Raw genomic sequence first — 23,986 nt, 5'->3', positions numbered from 1 at the left:
ATTGGATTCTGAAGTATTTACAGATGAAATGATATGATGTCTAGGATTTGCTCTAAAATACAACAGCCAGGAAGAGAAGGAGAGAGCCGGAATAGATAACACAAAAATGGCAGAAAGCTGATGGATGTCGAAACTGGGTGGTAGGTATTGGTGGGTCATTAAATGATTCTCTCTAGTTTGGTATGTGTTTGGAAGTTTCCAAAAAGGAAAAATATTTTATAGAATACAGTTGGGTATACAAGTCTGAAACTAAGAGGAAAGACTCAGACTAGAGGTATAAATTTTGATAACCCATGTTTAAACGTGACCATGGAAGCCATGAGCACGAATGAAATTTCCTCAGTAGAGAGGACAGGGTAAGGATAGAAGGAAGCATCAGACCTGGCCCTGTAGAAATCACCATTTAGAGTCTGAGGAGAGGCAGACGTGTCTGCAGAAGAGATGAAATGGCGTGGCCGAAGATAAGAGAAAAGCTAGTCAAGTAACAATCATCTGCAGATATTTGTTTGAAATCAATGTCTTAAGAGGAGGAAGTTCTTTCTATCAGCTTAGAGAAGAGCCAAACAGATAGAATCACTTTTCTTTTTTTGAGTATCTGAAGGAATGACAGGTGAAAGGGGGCCATGAGTTAAGACTACACGGGACAGAACAGAAGCCTGGGGTAGGCACACTTCAGCTCAATGTGAAAAGAGCTTTCCAGCGACAGAAGTGCCCAGAGTCTTCCATGTGTTCAGCAGTGTTCCTGGTGTCAGGCACTGTTATCAGGCTCCAGAAAGACAGAAGAGTTTCTCTGGAAGGGAAGGGAGCTAAGAATAGGAGAATGGGAGTGAATTGGGGTAAATAAAATAATAGAGAGTAAACAGGGGCTAAGGGAGTAAGCATCTCCTCCACCTCCCCCAAGCTGCTAATCAGATTTTCCCTCATACTACCATTGTGCTTGAAAGTCACCATTGTGCTTGAAAGTCTTTCCTTCCCTACTGGATGGTAACTTGTTTTCTGTTTTTTGTTTTGTGTTCTTTTCTTTTCTTTCACAGTCCCAGTCACAGAAGACTGGAAAATGCTCTGACAGGGTGAGGGGACTTAGGAACAAATCCTGGTTCCCGCTCACCCCTAACAACAGAGAGGCCTCATCAGCAAGTCTCCTCATCAACTTGTGCCTCTAGTGCCAACATCAGTAAGGTGGTAGAATAACAGTCCCCATCTAGTAGGCTCTGGGTGAGGATTCAATGAGTCGTGATGGGAAAAGTAGTTAGAGCAGTGTCTGCCGTGTGATTCAGTGGTAGAATTCTCGCCTTCCATGCGGGAGACCCAGGGTTCAATTCCCAGGCAGCGCACCTCATGTCAGGCTACCGCCTTTCTGTCAGTGGAGACTTGTGCATGTTGCTGTGATGCTGAACAGGTTTCAGTGGTACTTCCAGGCTAAGACAGACTAGGAAGAAAGGCCTGGTGATTTACTTCCAAAAATCAGCCAACAAAAACGCTATGGATCTGATTCATAACCTATCATGGGGATGGCGCAGGACCAGGCAGCATTTTATTTCATCGTGCATGGGGTCACTGTGAGTTAGAGGCCAACTCAATAGTAGCTAACAACAAAAAGTAAGTGTTAGCTCTTACTAGTCTTCACCCATCCCAAATGCCCCTCTTCTCCCAAGTCCAGGTCCATGCCTCTGTGGCCTTGCTCGTGGATTTGGTCCAAAAGTCCACATCTGACCTTGGCCACCTGGCAGACACCAGGCATCTACAGAACCAGCTCCCCTACACACACACCCACCAGGCAGAGACTGGCCGCACTTCTTGCTGGGCTGTGAAGTCCTCCCTGTCCTCACCACCCTGCTGTGTGATCACAGTAGGAACGCATAGACCATTCTTCAGAACAGAAGCCTCTGGAGGTCAGGGATAAGTCTCACCGTCCCTGTAGAGCCGCACCTGATGCACAGGATGGCCCACTCAAGATGCCAGGGAAAGGCTTCTCGAGGACGCGAACACTGGACCTGGACTCACCCAGGTGGGAGTTTGTGCGCAGACTGCTGGAAGTTCCAAAGGTAGGTAATTCTCTGTGTGGGTCTCTAGGTTGCGGTCTGGAAAATGGCACTTGCAATGACTGCCTTATAAGGTTGCCGTAAGATATAAATGGCCGAGTGAACGCGAGGTCGAATGATTATCACTTCCGCAGCCCCTGCAGGATTGGGGTGCTGGTAAACCCGCCAGCACTCATGCCAACCGCTGCACCCTGTTCTCCTTTCAGCCTGATTTCAGCTGCTTCTGCTGGAAGCCCAGCCCCTCCACCTTCCTGTCAAGGCCCTGAGTCCTGGAATTTTCCTTCTGTCTCTTTTAATAAAGGCAGGTGCAGCTTCCTTTAATGGGTTGTCAGTGGACAGTGAGAATCTGGACTGCACAATTAAATGAAACAAATGTTCAGCCATTTCTGCTAAAAGCTGTGAAGCCCAGGAAGCCCTGAGCCCTGGGAAACAGATCCAGAGGCTTCATATCAAGAGCGCAGCCCACCTCCAAGTGCACATGGCATTATTCCTGCACTCTCAGCATTATTTTTGTCGTCAACTTGAAAGCTCATACAGCAGGGCGAATCGCAGAGGGCGGACAAGGATGAGGGCTGCTCTCTAAGGAAATAATTAACCTGCAAATGTCTGCTGCTGCAGATGGAGAACCTTTCCTGCTTAGCCTCAGCTTCCAGGCCACTGCAGTACCTGGACCCTAGTCCTCCACAGTGGGGTTCAGCGGTAGAATTAGCATTTTCCATACAGGAGACCCAGGTTCAATTCCTAGCCAGTGCACATCATGCTCAGCCACCACTCTTCTGTCAGTGGAGGCTTGTGCATGTTGCTATGATGGGGAACTGGTTTCAGCAGATCTTCCAGACTAAGATGAACTAGGAAGAAAGGCCTGGCAATCCACTTTCAAAACTCAGCCAACGAAATCCCAATGGGTCACAACAATCAGATCTAAACCGATCATGGGAATGGCTCAGGACTGGGCAAGGTTTTGTTCTGTTGTGCCTGGGGTGGCCTTGGGTCCAAGCCAACTCTATGGCAGCTAACAACCACAACCTTCTTCTCGCTGCTTTCATTCCGCAGCTCGGCTCCCACAGCCTTGGCCGACCCATGCGGAGAAGGGTCTTGAGGGATGCAGGTTGGTGGAAATGAAGTCCTGGATGCCACCCCAGCTATCCGGGTAAGACAGGTACCTTAGGGCCCATGTGTGGTTGGAGAAGCCCATCCCAGTCACCAGGCCTGGGTTCCGGAAGGGCTCCTGGATCCACCCATGTTGCATGCCAACACAAATCTACTCTTCCTAGGGGATCTGATGCTTGTTTTAATCTAGGCCAGAACTCCCTCTTGGCAGCTTCACTCATCAATAACAAAGCCTCGAGTGTGAACACAACTTCTGGGCTGGCTGGGCTGGGGCATCTCTCAAATATCCTGTAGGAGGTTTTTTTTTTTCTTTTTCTTTTCACACTAGCTCAGTTAGAACTGGTGCGAGCTGTAGTTCATGCATTGACTTTCCAGACTAAAAAATAGGAAATTTGAAGCAGGGGTAGGCCCTGCTGAAGGAGGTTGACCCTTAGCATTAATTTGCCCATTTATCTGTCTGCTAAACAAAAGGTCGGCAGTTCGAATCCACCAGCTTCTCCTTGAAAACTCTACGGGGCAGTTCTACTCTGTCCTACAGGGTCACTGTGAGTTGGAATCTACTCAGTGGCAACAGATTCTGAGCACCTACTATGTGCTGGTTGGGAGGACAGGTAGCTAGCTGTTGCTGTTTTTAGTTGCCATGGAGTTGATTCTGACTCATGATAACCCCATGTGTGCACAGTACAACTGCTTTATAGAGTTTTCAAGGCTGTGACCTTTCAGAGGAAGATTGCCAGGCCTGTCTTCAGGTGCCTCTGGGTGGGTTCGGACTACCAAACTTTTGGCTAGCACTCGAGTAATTAACCATTTGCTCTACTTGGACTCCGTGGAGGACAGTTAACCCAGACCAAATAGATGAGGTTTCTAGGATGGATGACAGAGACTCAGGAAGATAAACAGAAGTGGGCAGCTTATAGATGCTGATGGGGAGTGCTGTTACAGACCCACGAAGCCAGAACTCACCAATCCTGAACGCCCAGAAACCAGCTCTAGAAGACCTGGACACAGGCTCAAGGGCTCTCCTTGTCCTGCCTCCCAGCAGTGATACCCTGAGGGAGACCCTGAGTCTTTCTAGATCTGGGTCCTTCCTCCACACAGCAGAGATAATAACCCCTATTTCAGGAGGCTTGTATGAGAATGAAATGGGTGACATCATTAAGAATCCTGTAACTCAGGAGGCATCAGCAACCGTTAGCTTCCTTTGCCTTCAGCTAGCAGATTAGACAGGTGGGAAACAGTTGGCTTTAGAAGCAGACAGAACTTACTTGCTGTGGGAGACTGGAAAAGTCACCTCTCATCCCTGCTCCCATCTCTTCAATGGAGATGACAACCACAGCCTTCAGGGGATGGGGATGTTCACAGCTAACGATTCCCCACAGGTGAAGCCTGGCGAGCACACATTTGGGCCCACAAGATCTCCATCAGTGAGGGCAGGGACTACATCTGGGATTTGCTCACCTGCATAACCCTGTTGCTTGGCCTGAAGCACCCAGCATGTAGGAAGCAATGAAAAATGTCTGTTGAAGGAACGAACCTCTAATTTTCCAATGGGGAAGGAAAGATTCAGGGATGTGAAGTCACTTACCCTTTCAAGGCTAATTTTATCTAAAGTCAAAAAGTGACCAAACCTGGTGATCTTTCCAGGACATCATGGAAGTGGGAGACAGAAAAAGGTAGTATGTACTTTGAAGGCTCCAGATCAGGGTGGCCTGATGGGCAAATGTGATAGCTCTTTCCTCCTAAGCTGGAAAAGCTGCAGAAACCCCTCTGACTGAGAGCAAAGAGCAGTCTCTACTTTTACAGGCTGATCAGAGAAAAGTCACTCAGGGTTTGTGGCTAAGCATGGGGAGGATCCAGAACGCTAGATTCCTGGGGTCACTTAAACTCTACTGGCAAGATTCAGGGCAACAAATAAGCCCCCGTAGCTGGGTTTCCACCTTCACGTCCCATTGCGATACATGCCAAATGTGAAGAGATACGGACTGGTTTAGATGAACGGGAAGAATGATGAGGCAGAGCCTGGGGATATTATGGCCTTTCTGAGCTTGATTGCATATGACACTATCTCACCTACATGCTGGGAAAACTATGGAAATTGTCTGCTTTATCACTGAGCCAGTGACAGTACCGTTTAGGAGAAGCTGTCACACTTTGGGGTAGGAAATCCAACTCTCAGCAGCAGTGGGATGTGCTGAGATGCTTGGAGACCCGTTCAGACGCTTTATGAAGCTGTCCCAGCGCCCTGACCAGGACAGGACTCAGCTGGCAAATTGGGGCCGGCGTCTGGCTACCCAGGGGCCCATTAGCCCATCTGCACATCATTCAGGGCCTACAGTCAGCCAGTTCTTCCTGTTACACACATCTGGATGCTACTCATTTTAGATTCCAAGGCCTTTTACCCAGCATGGGACTTGGTAATTATATAATCTCTCCAGGCCTGTGTCCTCCTGTGTAAAAGAGAAGCAAGGCAAGGATCTGCCCCTTTAGGCTGTTGCGAGGCCTGAATTAAATAACGCCTGTAAAACAGTGAAGTGCTTAATACATAGAGGGCACTCAAGAAGTGGCTGTTGATGCCGCCCTTGTTGCCTGTTCTGTGTATATTATCTCATCTGCCAGTGCATCGGCCAGAGAATTTAGCATTAAATCCCAAAGCAGATGATGTCTTCAAGGTTAATACTCTGGATTTAAAAAAAAAAAAAAAAAAGTGATGAATGTACCGTAGCTTGACTAGGAAACTGGGTTATGACAACCTGCCAGTTTGGATGGTGCTCTCACCACCTTCTCACCACCTTCTAGAACAGAGGCAGTGCACAGCCAGACCCAGGATTGCTGGGTCCTTCCATAATCCAGCTACTATCATCTTGTTCTTGTTGTTAGCTGCTGTCCAGTTGGCCCCCACCTCACAGCAATCCCACGCACAAGGGAATAAAATGGCACCCGGTCCTGTACCATCCCCATGATCGGGTGCAGGTTGGACCACTGTAATCCATAGGGTTTTCACTGGCTGATGTTCAGAAGTAGATCATCAGACCTTTCTTCCTAGTCATCTTGGTATGAAAGCTCCACTTCAACCAGTTCAGCATCACAGCAACATTACAGCAACACCATAGCTAAGTGCACCGTCTCCCCCCTGGCGGGCGAGAATTCTACCACGGAGTCACCACAGCCTCTGCTGTAATCTCGGTACACAGTCGGCTCACATCTAGCTCACAGCTGAATCCCTTTTGTGCACACGCTTGATGCTCCTTCCTGCATCTCTGCAATTGGGCTTCACAACGTCAGAGCAAGTTGTTAATCCCTCAACTACCCTATTTAATTCAGGCCCTCACTTCTGCCAGCCTTGGGTCTGTAGGTGTCTGATTCTACCACTCAAAAGATACACTATTGCTCCTTCTACTAACCCTGCCTCCTGTAACTTTAACCAACCACTGATAAAGTGGGTCATCAGGAAAATAAGTGTACGGCACAGACTAGGAAAGCTGACAGCAACGTTTGTGAGACGCTGCTGTGCCCTGCACGGCGAGTACATTAGCCAGCAGTGGGGTGGACATTCTTCACTTCACTCTGTGTGAGCTCAGGCAAATTACTCAGCCTCTCTGAGCCTCAATGCCCCCAGCTGTGACATGGGAGTGATGACGACAAGCACCAACCTAATGGGATTTGTTCAGGCAGTTAATTGAGTAGATGCATGTTTCTGGACTATAGCAGTGCTCGGTAAACATTAGATTTCATTATTATCTCGTGTAATCTTCACAGCAAGCCTGTGAGTGCAATTACTCTTCCGTTTTACAGATAAGAAAATGGACACTCAGGGTACTTGCTAGTAGTCACCTTGCTGGCAAGGTGGTATTAGACCCCTAGCCTCAGGCTGCCTGCCCCAAAGTCCCATTAGAACAGCCACACCTGACTGCCACCCAGGAGTGCTCACTGCATGTTGTCTGCTGAGCATGGGTTCTTCTCTCATCCTTGATTCCAGCCATTGCATGTCAGGCTCTTCTCTCTGTCATACCAGGGAAGAAAGAAAAAGCAGGCATTGGGGAACAAGCAGCAGGAAGAACAGCCCTAAAGGTCTATCCTCCCTCCATTAATTTTCCTGGAAGCAAAGCTCATCTGACAAGGATGAGTCCTTAACGAGTGCTTCCTACCCAAGGCCCTGGGTGTGGTGCTTTGTCCGCATTCACAGCATGTCACAGCAAAATGCACTTGGCCCTGGATAGGAATGACCTTAGCGTGATAAGTTCTGCAATTCTCTCTCTCTCACTGAGATGACAACTAAAAACAAATGTACCTTGCAGGGTCCACTGGGTGAGATCCTATCTGGCAAAACTCCCCACCTCTGAGCACCTGCTTAGTCCAGGCTCCAGACAAGCATTAGCTGATTAACCTGGCCTCTGGGTGTGACGGGAATAAAGGACCATTCCATCAAGAGTTGGGGGAGGCAGGTACGGAAGCCAAAACAGGGCAGGAACCTTTGCACCACCCATGGGAGATCACCACCTCAAAATGAGGCTTCTTGGAAAAGAGATCCTGCTTCCATCTGCAAAGCCACTCAGGCAACATGATGGCTGGAAGCTACACATATCCCAGTCCTGCATAATTTCTCTCTAATCTTCCTCACCGAAGGACTTGAGCCAACTCTGAGCCAGCCTCTCCATGAGCTGAGTGAAGCCTGGAAGCCTCCTTCCTTTCACAGGACCAGGTGTCTGTGAACAGCTCTGTGTATTGGTTCTGGCAGCTTCCTGAAAGCTGAAGAAACGTTGGAGCTTAGTGTTGCCAAACTGGTACGCCCATTAGAATCACCTGAGGAAGTTCTTAAAGTTTCCAAAGCCCAGGCCACCTTCTAGACCAACTAAACCACAATCTGCGGGGTGGAACGTGGGCACCAGTGTGTTTGAAGCTTCTCACGTGATTCTAACATGTAGACAAGTTGAGAACCACTGTTCAGATCTGTAGGTCTCAGCCAGGGACGATTTTACCCCCCAGGAGTCATTTGGCAATGTCTAGAGACGTGGTGGAACACTGGTTAAGAGCACAGCTGCTATCCAAAATGTTGGCAGTTCGAATCCACCAGAAGCCCCTTGGAAACCCTCTGCAGCAGTTCTACTCTGTCCTATAGGGTCACTATGAGTCAGAATTGACTTGACAGGAACAGGTTTGATTTCAGGTTTTAGAGACATTTTTGGTTGTCACAGGAGAAGAGGGTGGTAATACTGACATCTAGTGGGTAGAGGCCAGGGATACTGCTAAACATCCTAGGATATATAGGACAGCCCCCAAGATAAAGAAGAATTATCCAGCCCAAAATGTCAATAATGCTGAGGTTGAGAAATCCTGGATTAGAAATTGCTACTCGATGGCACTGGGTTTGTTTGTTTTTTTTTAACTCTTAGTGTGGCCTGTGGATTAGAGGGCAGTAGTGATTCTCAATTTCCAAGCAGGAGACCAGCTTTGATTCCCAGTCAAGGCACTTCATGCAGAGCCACCAGCCATCTGTCAGTGGAGGCCTGTGTGATGCTACGATGCTGAGCAGTTTTCAGCAGAGCTTCCAGACCAAGACAGACTAGAAAGAAAGGCCTGGCAATCTACTTCTAAAAATCAGCCAATGAAAACAGGTCATAGCAGTCTGATCCCATTGGATGTGGGGTCACTATGAGTCAGGGCCAACTCAGTAGCAGCTAACAACAACTCAGAGTGTGGTCCATGGATTATGTAATACTTTCCTGTGGCTGCCATAGCAGATTACCCCAAACTGGGGGGCTTAAAATAACACAAATTTATTCTCTCACACGTCTGAAGGCCAGAAGTCCCAAATCAAGGTGTCAGCAGGGCCGTGCTCCCTCTGAAGGCTCTAGGAGAGAATCCTTCTTTTCCTCTTCCAGCTTCTGGTGGCTCCAGACGTCCCTTGGCTTAGTGGCAGCATCACTCCCATCTCTGCCTCTGTCTTTCCGTGGCATTCTTCCCTCCGTGTCTCCTCTCTTCTGTCTGTACCTTCTCTTCCCCTCTTTTTAAGGACATTTGCCACTGGAGTTAGAGCTACCCTAAACTTGGGATGATCTCCTTGTGGAGCCTTCACTTGGTCACATCTGTGAACTCCACCTCCAGATTAGCTCACCTGCACAGGCACCAGGGCTTAGCACTCAGACACACCTTTCTGGGGCCACATTTCACACTACTACAGACCAGTAGCATCAACATCACCTGGAACTTAATAGAAATGCAAAATCTCAGCCCCCTACCCCAAACCAGGCTCAAAATCTACATTTTTGCAAGGTGCCCTGGTGATCTGTATGCACATCAAATTTTTGAAAAGCATAGTTTAGATTATCTTGAGGTGTTTCCATATAATTGGAGGTCCCCTCAGTTTAAGCTGCTCTGCTGGGGTTTCCATGCAGAACAGTCATCTCTTTCACACCAAAATCCTCTCCACACCTCAAGCTTGTGTCTTGGAACAACCCCAGCTTTAGTATCAGAAAGTTCTGAGTCTGCATCCCAACTCTGGGTAGTTGTTGTTGTTGTTAAGCGCCGTTGAGACGGTTTTGACTCAGAGCGACCCTATGCACAACAGAACAAAACACTGCCCAGTCCTGCATCATCCTCACAATTGTTCCTATGCTTGAGCCCATCGTTGCAGCCACTGTGTCAATGCGTCTCGTTGAGGGTCTTCCTCTCCTTCGATGACCCTCTACTTTACCAAGCATGATGTCCTTCTCCAGGGACTGATCCCTCCTGACAACACGTCCAAAGTATGTGAGACGTAGTCTCGCCATCTTTGCTTCTAAGGAGCGTTCTGGTTGTACTTCTTCCAAGACAGATTTGTTCGTTCTTTTGGCAGTCCATGGCATATTCAATATTCTTTGCCAACACCACAATTTAAAGGCATCAATTCTTCTCTGGTCTTCCTTATTCATTGTCCAGCTCTCACATGCATATGAGCCAATCAAAAACACCATGGCTTGGGTCAGGCACACCTTAATCCTCAAGGTGACATCTTTGCTTTTCCACACTTTAAAGAGGTCTTTCGCAGCAGATTTGTGCAACGCAATGGGTCTTTTGATTTCTTGATTGGTCCTTCCATTGGTGTTGATTGTGAATCCAAGTAAAATGAAATTCTTGACAACCTCAATCTTTTCTCCACTTACCATGATGTCGCTTATTGTCTAGTTGTGAGGATTTTTGTTTTCTTTATGTTAAGTTCTTTTTTTTTTTTTATGTTAAGGTGTAATCCATCCTGAAGGGTGTGGTCTTTACTTTGAGTAGGGTCATTTTATATCAAGGGTCAACTTAATCTCAGTCTCAGTTGCCTAATTTAAAAATGGACTGAGATAACTATGCAAAATTAGAGCTGATATCACACCAGTGTGAGCTGGAATCTGGGCTCACCAATGTCTTAGTTTTTGACCTTGAGCACCTGACTTTTCCTCTTTAAACCTGAATTTACTCCTCTATAAAAAAAGTGGAAAATCACACCTGAGCCTGGAGATTAAGAACCTAGCATGACATAGATGCTCACTGCAATCATCCGTTGCTCCAGCAGGTGCTCTGTAAATGGGACAGCCGTCAGTTCAAATCTCACACCAAAGCACCCTAAATCCCTCCCCTGCATCAATCTGATGGGGCATACGTTCACAATCATAGACTCCTTTCATCCACTCTGGGATGTTGGCATTTGTATTTTGTCTCATCACCTGTGTTGGGACTGCAGCTCACGGAGTGTGGGCAGCCTGCATGCCTTTACACTGCAATCCCACAGTGCTTTTCAGTTGGTGATGTGCACAACAAATCATCAACAAATATGTTCCCGGAGTGTTTCTGAATTCAAAGCACCACACCAAGTAAGCATGGGAGCAGGGGCTCCAGCCTAGTTTATCCCACCCCCAAGCCCAAGTCAGCTTCACCTTACACACTTCCTCCCCATGGCTTGTGTTCCTGCCCCTGCCGCCCCCACATGCATGCAAAGAATGCAGCAGTGATGAACAGCAAGCCTGGTGGGGGTCTCTGAAGAGACAAAAGTGTTCATCTTTTCTCCTCTAGATTGTAAATGCCTCAAAGTGGAGGTCTTTCTTTCTCCTTATTCTGTGATTGGTAAGTTGGTTGGCTGATTAGTTCATGGCTGCCTCGAATAGACAGAGCACAAGCAGAAGAGATGCACACTCCAACTACATAACCTCAAGCTCTGTCTTTAGAAAACTCCTTTAACTTTCTGAAGGTTTTACTACATTCAGGAGAGACCTACCTGCCTGGCCCTCACCACTAACTCCTAGAAAACAAAGTAGACAATCTACAAAGTGAAGATGATGAGGAGCAGAAGGAGGGTCATTGAAGCCCCATGCCCATAAAGCTTCTTAGGTTCTAATGTCCTTTGGAGAAAGCAGGACCAGGCAGCTTGGGACAATCATCAGGCTGAGGCTGGAGAAGTGGGAGCAATGAGGTGACGTGCATCTGGGAAGAATGGGAGCTGAACAGTGTGACCTCTGGAGAAGAGAGGACAACCCATGAAGTGTAGCAATGAACCCTGAATGGTTTTCCAAGAGGAAGGCCAACCCAGTAAGAGGAGAAGGACTGCTGGCTCCGGGGATTGTAGCAAGCAGCCACTGACAGGAACGTTAAGAGCCAGTCCAGATGAGCTGGGACAAGAGTCAGTGACCCTGGCCAGCAACACCACTGGGGCCAGGTGCATTGATTTTAACCCAGGAGCCAAACAGCAGGAACTGAGGTGGGGGGGGGGGTGTGGTGGTGCCATGGCTCCAATGATAAAGCTACCCCAGTGTCACAGAGATGTTCAGTTCTACTTGCCACAACGGAAGTAAGCACCTGTTAGGTGCTGACTGTGGCAAAGCAGCCATGAAAAGAAACACCCACGAGCACTGACCTTCCTGTATTAAAGGGAGACATCCTAGGTGCCCAGCTTCTCATAAGAGAAAGCCAGCCAGCCAATCACTGCCCCTGCTCGCCCTCTGTCCTTCTCCAGGCGGAGCCCGGGCGGGGATGTGGAGGAGAGATCTCCAAACACTCAGCACAGACAAGGGACTGCTAGGCCTTCAGCAGGGCTGGGTCAGAGGATGGGTGTGGGTTCAGCAGGGAAGAGTTGAAAACCCCTAGACCTTAGGCTGTGGGCAATGTCAAAATCAGGGGAAAGATCAACCAGAGAGTAAGTGAGGAAACAAAGGAGAGAAAAGAGAGCAAAGAAGAAACAAAACCCCAGAGCACAAAACAGTGAAGGGCCCAGGGCCCGAGCCTCAGGCCTGGGGGTGGAGGCAGAGCAATGGGTTGGGAGTAAGGGAAGGGCCTCTTCATGAGGACTTTTTCCAGGGACAGGTGACTTTCTTCTGGATGGTTTTCATGTGCCACCCATAGAAAGGCTGTCCAAGGGGCCCAGGCAGGAACACCCTGGATCTGCCTCCAGAAGACCTCACAATACCATCGTTTCTTCTGGGGGAAAACTCTGAGGCCCCTATTTGTCACTCCTCTAAAAGAGAAGGGCTAAGACACTTCCATCTGGACTTGTTCGCAGGTTGCCGTGAAGGCACCACAGGGAGGAGAAAAGCAGCTCGTGCTGGGGGGAATGGCCCGGGTCTTGGCTCCACTCTTAGGGGGGAAACAGGCTGCACTCAAAGGAACAATAGCAAGGCAATTGCAATTTTTGTAAATTACCGTTGCTGAAAGACAGAAACAATAAGGTGTTTGAATTTTAATACACAGACACATACTCACACCTATTCCCCAAGAGGAAGTTTGCTGCTGGAGAAGTTAAATGGTACAGTGGCCCTTCTCTGATATAATAGAAGAATCCTCCCCTGCCACTGTTAAAATGGAGACGTTTTCACAAAAGTTGACAGGAATGAAGCACGGCCATTCAGTCATAAAGGGGGAAGGAGCGCATTTTTGACCATTTCCTTTGTTCAGGCCAGCATTGCCTCAGATGCTCTGAATAATTTATCTCATTTGATCCTCAGAATAACCCAGGAGATAGTGTTATTATCCTTCATTTACAGGGGACTAAACTGTTTTTTTTTTTTTAAACTGGTAGCGCAGTAGTTAAGAGCTCAGCTGCTAACCAAAAGGTTGGCAGTTCGAATCTACCAGCCACTCCTCGGAAACTCTACAGGGCAGTTCTGCTGTTTCCTATAGGGTCACTGTGAGTAGGAATTGACTCAAAGGCAGCGGGTTTAGTTTTTTTTTTTTTTAATTGAGAGTCAGAAAGGTTTAAAAGTGGTCTCAGATCTCACAGGTAGACAGCCAAAGATCTCATCAAACATTTGCAAGTTGGCCATTTGACACATTTCTGCACCCCGTCTCCCCGACTCCGCTGCCCACCCCAACACCAAACCACCTAGGATCCTGCATCTCCTCTAAACACCATTTTACGGGCACACAGGTCTTAAACCAATCCACCGAGTGACGAGTGAACGTCCTCCCTTTCACAGCCAGACTCCAGATACCTGAAGAATGTGGGAAGGTGTGGTATCTTCTCTGAGCACATCGATATTCCTCCCGGTCACCCTGCTCCCTCTGCATTCCAGCCGCACATAAATTACCACATCCGTTGACAAATGCAGCATGTAATTGTGTTTAGCACAGCGTCCCAGGGGAAAACAAGAGCCATCCTCTCTGCCATAGGCTGTGACAGGCTGGGATGCATAGGAATAAAGGCCCCCTCCCTCTCCCGCCTCCCCCAGCCAGGCCAGCTCAGGCGGGGCCCCAGGCCTGTCAGGAGGCACAAACAGAGAAATAGAGGAAACTGGAGTGTGAACCAGTAAGTAATTCTAATGAAGCAAAATCTAGCCTTTTGCTTGTCAAAGCATGCAAACCCAGGCAAGAAAAAATATCTCCACCTACTTCTTGATGCCCAAGGGACAAGTCCTCTCCAAGCCTATTTTAGTAAGTCAGTAGAAAGAAACAAACATTTGGGCAATTACCATGAGCCAGATCCTGCAATAACAATCTCATTTAATTCCTGCTACAGTCCTCGGGGTAGGTAAAAGCCTAGAAACAGGGATGTTACTTGTCTTGCCCATGGTGGCATAGCTGCTAAGTGCAAAGCTAGTTTTTCCTATTTTCCTGGACTCCCCTACCTCAGCCACAGTCTTTATCCCAGCATCTCTCCCAGGTATGAGCCTTTTATCTCATTCCCTCAGAACCTTGCTCCCAGCTGAATGATTCAGTTGTAAATCAACTAACCAAGACTCAATCCCTGGAAAATTTACAAATTCACATAGGTCTCTTGAAAAACAGAAAGGAATGATTCTCACCATCACTGTGTTATATAGAATTAAGTTGGAGTGCAGATAAGAGCAAACTGAACACCAAAATCAGTATGACTTATATGGGACAACTCTTTCACCTAAAATAAGTCCAGGGCTGGTAAGGCAGCTCTAGTGTAGATTAGGAGCCCTCACTTTCTCTATCTCCCCTGACACCTCAGAGCATGTCTCCCATTCTCAAAGTCACTTTGTGGTCCAAATGGCTGCATCCACTCCGAAAGCCAGGAGCAGGAATAAGAAAGCCGAGAAGGGCAAAAGGGCTGTCCCCTCCTTTAAGGAGCCTTTCTAAACTTTCTACCCAACTACAGTCAATTCTTGTTATTCACGGTAATATTCTATAAAGTCACCATGAGCAATAAATTAGTGAATACTAAACAATTGCTCCTAAGAGAAATACAGGGTTAGGTGCCTGTGAGCCTCTGGTCACAACATTCTTGTCAACCAATTGATACATAAGCTTGTTTTATGTGTCAACAGCACTGTAACTCATGCCTCAATGAAGCTGTTCTAGCACAGATACTTGGTCCATAAGGCACATCACAGCCTTCTCGCACTTAGGAACACTAGACAGCACTTCAGCACTATGCGCAGGGGCCGCTTTAAACACCAAAATCACTAACAAAAAACATGAAAAACATGGCGCTAACTAGACTGTGAAAAGGACACTTGTTCACAGCTGGGAACACGCACTTCAAGCAACTCAAAGTTTTCACCACTCTGCATGGCCACAAATGATAGCTAAGTGAAGCAAATTTTGATTTTGAGGTTACAAATAGATTTTAGCAAGTAGGCAAATTCACAAATACAGAATCGGTGAGTAACGAGGATTGACTGTACTTCAGCTTATGTTACGGTCAGAAATAGTCTCATGTCTACATGAGGGAAACGTAGGCTAAACTGAACATGTCAACACCCTACACGAAACCAGGGCTCTGTTCCTGAGGGAAAAAAGAGGATAGACATCAAGCAGCAAGATGTCATCTCTGACACAGTTACCACCTCCCACCTGCACCAACATTACTACCGCTCTTCGCTGAGGGCTTTCTATACCACATGGAACCCTGGTGACGCAGTGGTTAAGCACTACTGCTGCTAACCAAAAGGTCGGCAGTTCAAATCCACCAGTCACTCTTTGGAAACCCTGTAGGGCAGTACTAGCCTGTTCTATAGGGTTGCTGTGAGTTGTAATCAACTAGATGGCAAAAAGTTCATTTGTTTTCTACACCACACAATTCATCTCACAATAACCCCATGAAGTGGGTACCATTTTCCCCATTTTTCAGGTGGAGAAACGGAGGCTCACAGAGGCTAAGTAACTCACAAAGGCCACAGAATTAGGTATGAACCTGGGTCCATCTGTCTCCAAAGCCCATGATTCTAACCACTGCACTACACTGTCTTCCTCCCATGGCAATTCCATGCACTGAACAGTGGTAGAGCAATTACGGAATCAGGGAAGTAACCTTCAGGTTCAGCCATGGAAGAAGCTACATGGTATATCTGTGCACGAACCAACTACAGTACACTCAAAAATCTCACTGTGGAAGGGAAAGCATTATCCCATTTTACTCAGGAGAACACCAGAAAGGTTAAGCCAATGATATCTTTCTCTCTCTCTCTCTCCTTCTCAAACATACACACATATGCACATGTACACACACCCATCTAGACCATCCCACCTTCAATCAAATGAGAAGTATCATTTTACTGAACAAACACCCGGTTTTACCCTTCTCCTTTGTCCTCTACTTAGGGCTAAAGATTCATTTCTCTCCTTAGTTTATTCCTTTTGTGTCCTGAAACCTCCATCATAGTTATTTTGCTTAGGCACTCTTTTTCATGACTATTTCAAGAGGGATGCTGACCTGGTTATAACCCCACTCCTTGGTCTGCACATCCTCAGGGCTAATTGGATGCCAAGTTCCCCAACGGGATAAAGAGGTCAGCAGCCAAGAAAAAGACAGCTTCTCAGCTGCTACAGAGAGGCAGACATTATTATTAGACCCGTGAGCAAAATGTCAAACTAGGGAACATCTTAGCCAATGGCATTGCTCCTGCATTAGATGGCTCAGCTGGTCAGAGCTGTCTAGGGCTGTCCCCTTTAATGCTCTATATTAGGATTACATTAACGGTAAACATATCTGAAAGCACCATGTATAGAACTGTACCTTTCAACTCATTCCCACCATTTACTGGGTACCTCTTCCAGGTCTACCACCAGTCAACACTAGGCATACAAGATCAGAACTCAGGACCCTGCCCTCAGGGTGCTTACAGCATAGTGGGTGAGCCAGACAATTTCAGACTACAGGCTTAGTGCTGTGCCTGCTGATTGATAAAGTGCTTCCAAAGCCCAGAGAAGGATCCCCAGCTCTACCCAGGAATATTGAAGACAGCTGCATGGAGGAGATGGCATTGGAGGTAGGCTGGATGCCTGATGTCACATCGAGATGGTGGGCCTCCCTTGGGGAACCTCCGTGCTCACTCTTGAGGCTATAATAAAGGTTTTAGTTTCAGGATGTTTTGGATTGAATGATGTTTCCCTAACAGTTACATTGAATTTTTAACCCCTGTACCTCTAAATCCCTCACGTGCCTGTCAGTTTGTCATACTGTGGGGGCTTATGTGTTGCGGTGATGTTGGAAGTTATGCCACCAGTATTCAGATACCAGCAGAGTCACCCACGGTGGACAGGTTTCAGCTGAGCTGCCAGACTAAGACAGACTAGGAAGAAGGACCTGGCAGTCTACTTCTGGAAAGAATTAGCCAGTACCTCTAAAGATGACACTGTTTGGAAATAGGGGCTCTCTTGTCGCTATGAGTTGGAATCAACTCAATGACAACGGGTTTGGTTTTGGTTTTTTGTGTTAATGAGGTCACACCAGAGTAGGTGAGTCCTAAACCTAATCCCTTCTGAATAGTGAAGAACAGACACAGACACACACACACAGGGTAAAGAGACCATGTGAGAAACCATTAAGGAACAGCAAGGAATGCTCAGGGCTACAAAGTAGGAGGGGCCCTCCCCCAGAGCCAATGCCCTGATTTGGACTTCTAGCTCCCAAATCTGTGAGCCAAGAAATTTGTTCCTTAAAGCTATCTACTTGTGATATTTTGTTATTGCAACCCTATCAAACAAAGGCACAGGCCAAAAAGCAGATCCAATTTCACATGTATTAGCAATTAGCATTGACTCTAACTAAAGATATCCTGGGGGAGGGGATAGAGAAAATGTTATATCACACACTAAAGAGCAGACACAATTTTAAAAATCCCTATGAGAAAGGAATTTCCTTGCTCGAGTTTTCCTCCAGCTCCCAGCTATCACACCTCTCCCTTCTTCCCCCTGCCCCACACCTTTGCAATTGTGTCAGTGTCTAAAATCATCAGGTCCCAACCTCAACCTGCATGCTTCACTCAGCAAAAATGTGAGTTTGCAAAAGCATCCTGAGAAAGGAGCTCAAGGGACACATGTGGTTATACGAGTAGGCCCTTATGGATCTCTCACCCTACCCCAACCTACTGATCAAAATGGTTACTCAACAAAAACGAGGGTTGAAAAAACAGGGGTAGCATTCTGCTTCTTAAAAAAAAAAAAAATTCTCTATCACTGCAATGACAAGAATTTTTCCATGGTGCAAAATGTAGGAAAGCAAGGACAAGAAGCTGTGAAAGTGAATGTGCCACCAAGTGTGTGGGAAACACCGAAGGGTCTGGTATGGCTCGAGCAGAGGGATCATAGTCGTGTCCTTCCAGTTCCAGGTGTGCTGACTTTATCCTGGAGCTCAGCGGCGCCTCACTGCGCTGTGCTCCCTACCTCCATTTCAGCTTCTGAAGGTCTCACTGATGTTCATAAAAGGGGTAATTAATTAGCCTGTCCCTGCTTTGTGTATCTTTGCAAAGTGAAGAACAGAGTTAGTGATGTTTGGTTACAGCATTAAACTTAATGTTATAGTTAGGGATTTGGGGATATAATACACACACATATATAAAGAAAGAGAGGATGCTGGTTCTTCTGTTACCTCTGCCTCATTTAACTTTTAACTTTTGAGTCCATCATTACATCTATTCTTTTCCATTCTGCCTATACCCACTCCTCACTTACTGACATGGCTAGGTTCCAAAGACGAGATTGTTATGTGAATATCAGCATTGTGCAAAAAATGGAGGATGACCACATCAGGTTACAAAATGGAGGATAACTACATCATTACATAACTGCCAAACCACTGAGAATCATGGCCCAGCCAAGCAGAAACATAACATTAACCCTCACAGTCTGTTATTCTTGCCTTGCACCTCAGTGTTCATTACTGCCAGACATACATTGTTAATGCACAAAATAGTAAGGTAGCAGATTTTGCTAGTGTTGTAAAGGCATAATGTCAGATATCGAGATAGTCGATAAGTGAGAAGTAGGGGTATTTCCAAAAAATGAAAATTTTAAACAGCTTACCTAGGAAGTATGATGAGACCATTACTCAAGACACTTTGGAAAGAGATTGAAGTCCCTGGGTGGTGCCAATGGTTAATACGCTTGCTGCTAACAAAAAGGTTGCAGGTTTGAGTTCACTCAGATGTGCCTATGAAGAAAGGCCTGGAGAACTACCTCCAAAAAATCATCCATTAAAAACTCTGTGGAGCACAGTTCTATTCTGACACACATAGTGTCACCATGAGTCAGGGTCAAATCAATGGCAACTGGTTTGGTTTTGGTTTTTAGAAAGAGATTAGAGGAAACATGACATAGAAGAATCTTGATTAAGGGACACTACCATGATGTTGAACAGGGTTCAGCAGAGCTTCCAGACTAAGATAGACTAGGAAGAAAGACCTGGCAATCTACTTCCAAAAATAAGCTAATGAGGGGAACTCATACCACCAAAAAAGCAGTACGGGGAACAGAGTGTGTCTTTTGGACTCAAGGTCCCTGCACAAAGAAGCTCTTAGTCCAGGGGAAGATTGATGAGAAGGCCGACAGAGAGAAAAAGCCTTCCCCTGGAGCTGACACCCTGAATTTGGACTTTTAGCCTACTTTACTGTGAAGAAATAAATTTCTCCTTGTTAAAGCCATCCACTTGTGGTATTTCTGTTACAAGAGCACTAAATTATTAAGATAGAGTTTGGTACTGAGAGTGGGATGCTGCTCTAACAGATACCTAAAATGTGGAAGTGGTTTTAAAACCATGAATGGATAGAGGAGCAGCAGTAGAAGAAGACTAGCAGCAGCTGAACCAGCTGACCAGCGCAAGACGGTGCTGGAGCCAGCCCACAGATCAAGAGAGCTGAGTGCCTGTGCCCAGGAGGCTTCTGGGCAGAGTGAGGTGCCACTAGGCACTTATCAGTGGAGCTACAGAGCTTTGGAACACTTGCCCCAGCACGGCAGATGCTGGTATGAGGCCCAAAGAGCCAAGAGGCCAAGAAATTAAGAGAGGGAGCAAAGGCCCTGAGATAGGAGGGTGCCTGTTTGAAAATAGCGAAGAGACTGGTGTGGCTAGAGCAGAAGCAAATAAAAGAGAAATAGACTATACTATCAGGGAGGTAATAGGGGATTGAGTGTAGAACCTAGAAACTTAGTAAAACAGGGAACAGAGAGGCCCCCAAATCTGCAAACAAAGTAACAAGAAGTGGGCCAGGGCACAGAAACAAAGCTATTCCCCAGATCAATGGGGCAGGGTATCTAAAAATAACCCACAAACTTCTTTAAAGTTGCGTTTCAGAAGCAGCTGGAGAAAAACAGCCCCAGGGACAGGTGCAGAACATCCACCAGTGACCACTGTGTGACCTTCCACCAGGGGCAGTGAGGGGCTGCAGCCCCAGCCGGGGAATCAAACCCCAGGGAGCAAGAGACTGCACAGGTGCAACACCCTATAACAAGTCCTGCTGCGAATCCCGGAGGCCTCCAGGACAGGAGCCATCTTGGAAAGCTGCTGCGGTGTACCTAGTTAACATATCCCCACCTGTGTCTATCAATAAACACGAATCATTTCCCGCCCAAGAACTTTTAAAAACCCAGGCCCATCTTTTGTTCTGTGAGACGGGGGTATGTGTTGCTCTAGGCCCTCCTCGTCTCCGCTTGCAAGCCTCTTCAGTAAAGCTTTGCTAGTGTGGAAAACTCTACGTGACTTACCTGCTCCCTCTTGACCAGTGAGAGGCAAGAACCTTATTCTGGTAACAAAACCAAAAAGCAGAAGCTGAAGAGACAAGGAACACAAGAAGCCGAGGTGCCTCAGTCTCAAAATGTAGGGCTATGACCTCTGGGGTTTCAAAGGGTAGAGCCATGGCCTCTGGTGTTTCTAAGGGTGGAATCGCCCCTCAGATGGACTAGTGGAATTGTGCGCCTAAAGTCGAGGGAGCAGAGTTGCTGTCCCAGTGGGCCTGGAAGGTGGAGCTGAAGCCCAGGGCTGAGGAGCCTCCACTCAGAATATGGAGAGTGTGGCTAATACCTAGAGTCTGGATGGGCAGGGCCATTATGTAAATTGTCTCAGAGAACAGAGGATTGTCTTCAATGCCTTGAGGGCTACTGTAATGTGTTCTGCTGACTTGCCTGGTGCCTGTTATCCTTTCTTCTCCTCCAGTTTCTCCATTTGTAATGGAAATGTCTAGCTTGTGCCTGTTCTGCCGTTGTACCTTTGGAAGCAGATAACATGTATTCTATATTTCACAGATGAAGAGTATTTGGATTTTGGACTTGGAGTTAAGACTTTTGCTATGATATGATGGGGTAAATATGTTTTGCATGTTTCAAGGTTGTGATCTTTGGGGGGCCAAAGGGTAGAATGTCCTGGACTGAATTGTGCCCCCCCAAAAATATGTGTCAACTTGGTTAGGCCATGATTCCCAGTATTGTGTGGTTGTCTCCCATTTTGTGACTGTAATTTTATGTTAAAGAGGATTAGGGTGGGATTGTACCGCCCTTACAGGTCACATCCCTGAACCAATTATAAAGGGAATTTCCCTCGGGTGTGGCCTGCACTACCTTTTATCTCTTGAGACATAAAAAGGAAAGGGAAGTGAGCTGAGAGGGAGAACCTCGTACAACCAAGAAAGCAGTGCCGGGAGCAAAGTGCGTCCTTTGGACCCAGGGTTCCTGCACAGAAAAGTTTCTAGTCCAGGGGAAGACTGATACAAAGGCCAACAGAGAAAGTCTTCCCCTGGAGCTGATGCCCTGAATTTGGACTTGTAGCCTACTTTACTGTGAAGAAATAAATTTCTCTTTGTTAAAGCCAAAAGAAAAAAAATCAGCTAATGAAAATCGTATTCATCACAAAGGAACATGGTTCAATCCACAACCAATCATTCTGCTGTGCACAGGGTCGCCTTGAGTTGGGGGCAACTCAACGGCAGCTAACAATAACAACCACTAAGTAAAAAACAGACAGCTTCCCAACAGGCAGGGCAGAGATGTTGATGTGACGGATTTAGAAAAAGTAAACTTCCTCCAGGCTCTGAAATATGAAGAAAAAATTTTTATTCCATGAGAATTTTTAAATTGGAATAGTTTTTATGGTTAAAGAAAAATTGGGTGCTGAGGCCCACCTCTTAGTAAATTCTAAAATACCTCCCTTTTCTCTTTTTGTTCTCTTTCAATTCTGTACTGAATCTCATATTCCAACATAATGTTTTCTTTGTTCCAGCCCTACATTGCTGCTTAAATTATATTTTTAAAAAATAACTAAAATTGGTACTTTTCTCTCAGTTGTATTTATTTGACAGCAGTGATAGCCACAGCTTGCCCAGAGATTCACGTCTAACTCACAGGCTGAAGTGTCATTATGTGACGATGTCCCCATCAAAGGACACTGGATGGGGGTTAGTTATCACCAAAAAAAAGAAAAACTGGAAAATTAACAATCATGACTGCTCAATCCTTGCTGTGTGAAAACATAATTACACATTTTGTGTTTCGCAGAGGCAAGGGCCATGTCTGTCAGGCCAGCTATTGACTTGCAATCTCATTGTCACCATCTGTCAGAAGAAAAGCAGCAATTTATTTGAATAGACTTGTCAGTGTTGGTTGGAGAACATGTTGCATGAGATAATTAATGATTAGTATTAAATTAATGATGATAATAATAATAGTTACTGTTCACTGAGTGACTTCTAAATGCAAATACTTTGTGAATAGCATATTACTTAATCCTTTCAACAACCCTGTGTATTATCATTGTTTTATTAATGAGAAGCTGAGTTGACAGAGGTTAAGTAACTTGCCTAATTTAAGCTAGCTGTAATACAAAAATGTAAGCCCACATTTATCTGACTCTATAAGGATTGTCTACCACTTGTCTGTCAGTTTGTCTTACTGTGGTGGCTTGTGTATTGCTGTGAAGCTGGATGCTATGGCACCAGTATTTCAAATATCAGCAGGGTCACCCATGGTGGACAGGTTTCAGTGGAGCTTCTAGACTAAGACAGACTAGGAAGAAGGACCTGGCAATGTACTTCCCCAAAAAAAAAAAAATTAGCCAATGAATACCTTTTGGATAGCAGTAGACCATCGTCTGATATAGTGCTAGAAGATGAGCCCCTTAGGTTGAAATACACTCAAAATACAACTAGGGAAGAGTTGCCTCCTCAAAATAGAGTCAGCTTAATGACATGGATGGAATAAAGCTTCTGGGACCTTCGTTTGCTCATGTGGTACAATTCAAACTGAGAAGAAACAGCTGCAAACAACCATTAATAATCGGAGGATGGAATGTACAAAGTATGAATCAAGGAAAATTGAAAGTCATCAAAAATATCGTAAGTGAGGCGGAGCTAAGGTGGGAGACCAATTAGACGCACCAAGACATCCCTCTACACCAACGACCTGAAAAAACTAAGTAGAACAGACAGAATTAAATCCTGGAACCCTGAACTTTAGAGAACAGGATAAAGTATTAGAACAGAAGCTGCTGAGAAGAAACTGATCAAAAACAATAAATGAGTAGAGTTTAAGAGCAGAGGTCCCTTGCCAACCAGCATAGCACATTGCGGCCATCGTGAGATAAAGTCAGCAACCCACACAAGAAGCACAGAAAAGCACCTTCACAGAGCTCCTAGTAGGACACAGAAGAACTGTGCAGAAACACCCAGAACAAAGTAAGGTCCTGTTTGCTGGCTGCAGCACAAAGAAGTGCTCAGACACTCTTCACCCAGTAAGCAGAGGAGCATCCTCCTCTAACCCCCATCCTTTTGGCAAGTAGTGGTACAAACCACCCTAACCTGGCAGGCCTGACTTCCGGAGACCAAAGTATGAATCTCCACTATCCCCCCTCATCTACCCCTGTCCACCTCTCTGACCCCTCCTGCCTGTCTTCCTGCTGGCCCCCTTCTGCTGCATCACAGTGGAGTGACCTTGGACTATGCTTCTCATTCCCCACTGGACCCATCAAGTTGCACTGCATCTGAGTGACCCAGCCCTGTGCCCCCTCCCCCGACCTCATGCAGCTGTGCCACAGCTGAGCAACCTGGCCCCATGCCTCTCCTTCTGCTGCACCACAGCTGAGTGACCCAGCCCAGTGTCCCTTCCTTTCAGCTGCACTGCAGCTGAGTGATGTGGCCTCATCCCCCTCCCTCCTTGCTGGA

The 23,986-nt window shown here is 46.5% G+C and overlaps 1 long non-coding RNA gene across 3 annotated transcripts in view; it reads right to left on the bottom strand.

Moving 5' to 3' along the window:
* Positions 1–23,986, bottom strand: part of LOC126082219 (uncharacterized) — a 149,509-nt gene that overhangs the window by 43,116 nt on the left and 82,407 nt on the right. The window contains exon 4 of one of the 3 annotated variants that reach the window (XR_007518501.1): positions 7,081–7,152. The exons of the other annotated variants lie outside the window; for them this stretch is intronic. This is a non-coding gene — a long non-coding RNA (uncharacterized LOC126082219). The remainder of the gene's footprint in view (positions 1–7,080; positions 7,153–23,986) is intronic. 3 annotated transcript variants of the gene reach the window in all.

Source organism: Elephas maximus, chromosome 8, assembly GCF_024166365.1.
Source record: "Elephas maximus indicus isolate mEleMax1 chromosome 8, mEleMax1 primary haplotype, whole genome shotgun sequence".
In the NCBI taxonomy this organism is placed as follows: Eukaryota; Metazoa; Chordata; class Mammalia; order Proboscidea; family Elephantidae; genus Elephas; species Elephas maximus.
This window is presented reverse-complemented; position numbering and strand designations above follow the sequence as displayed.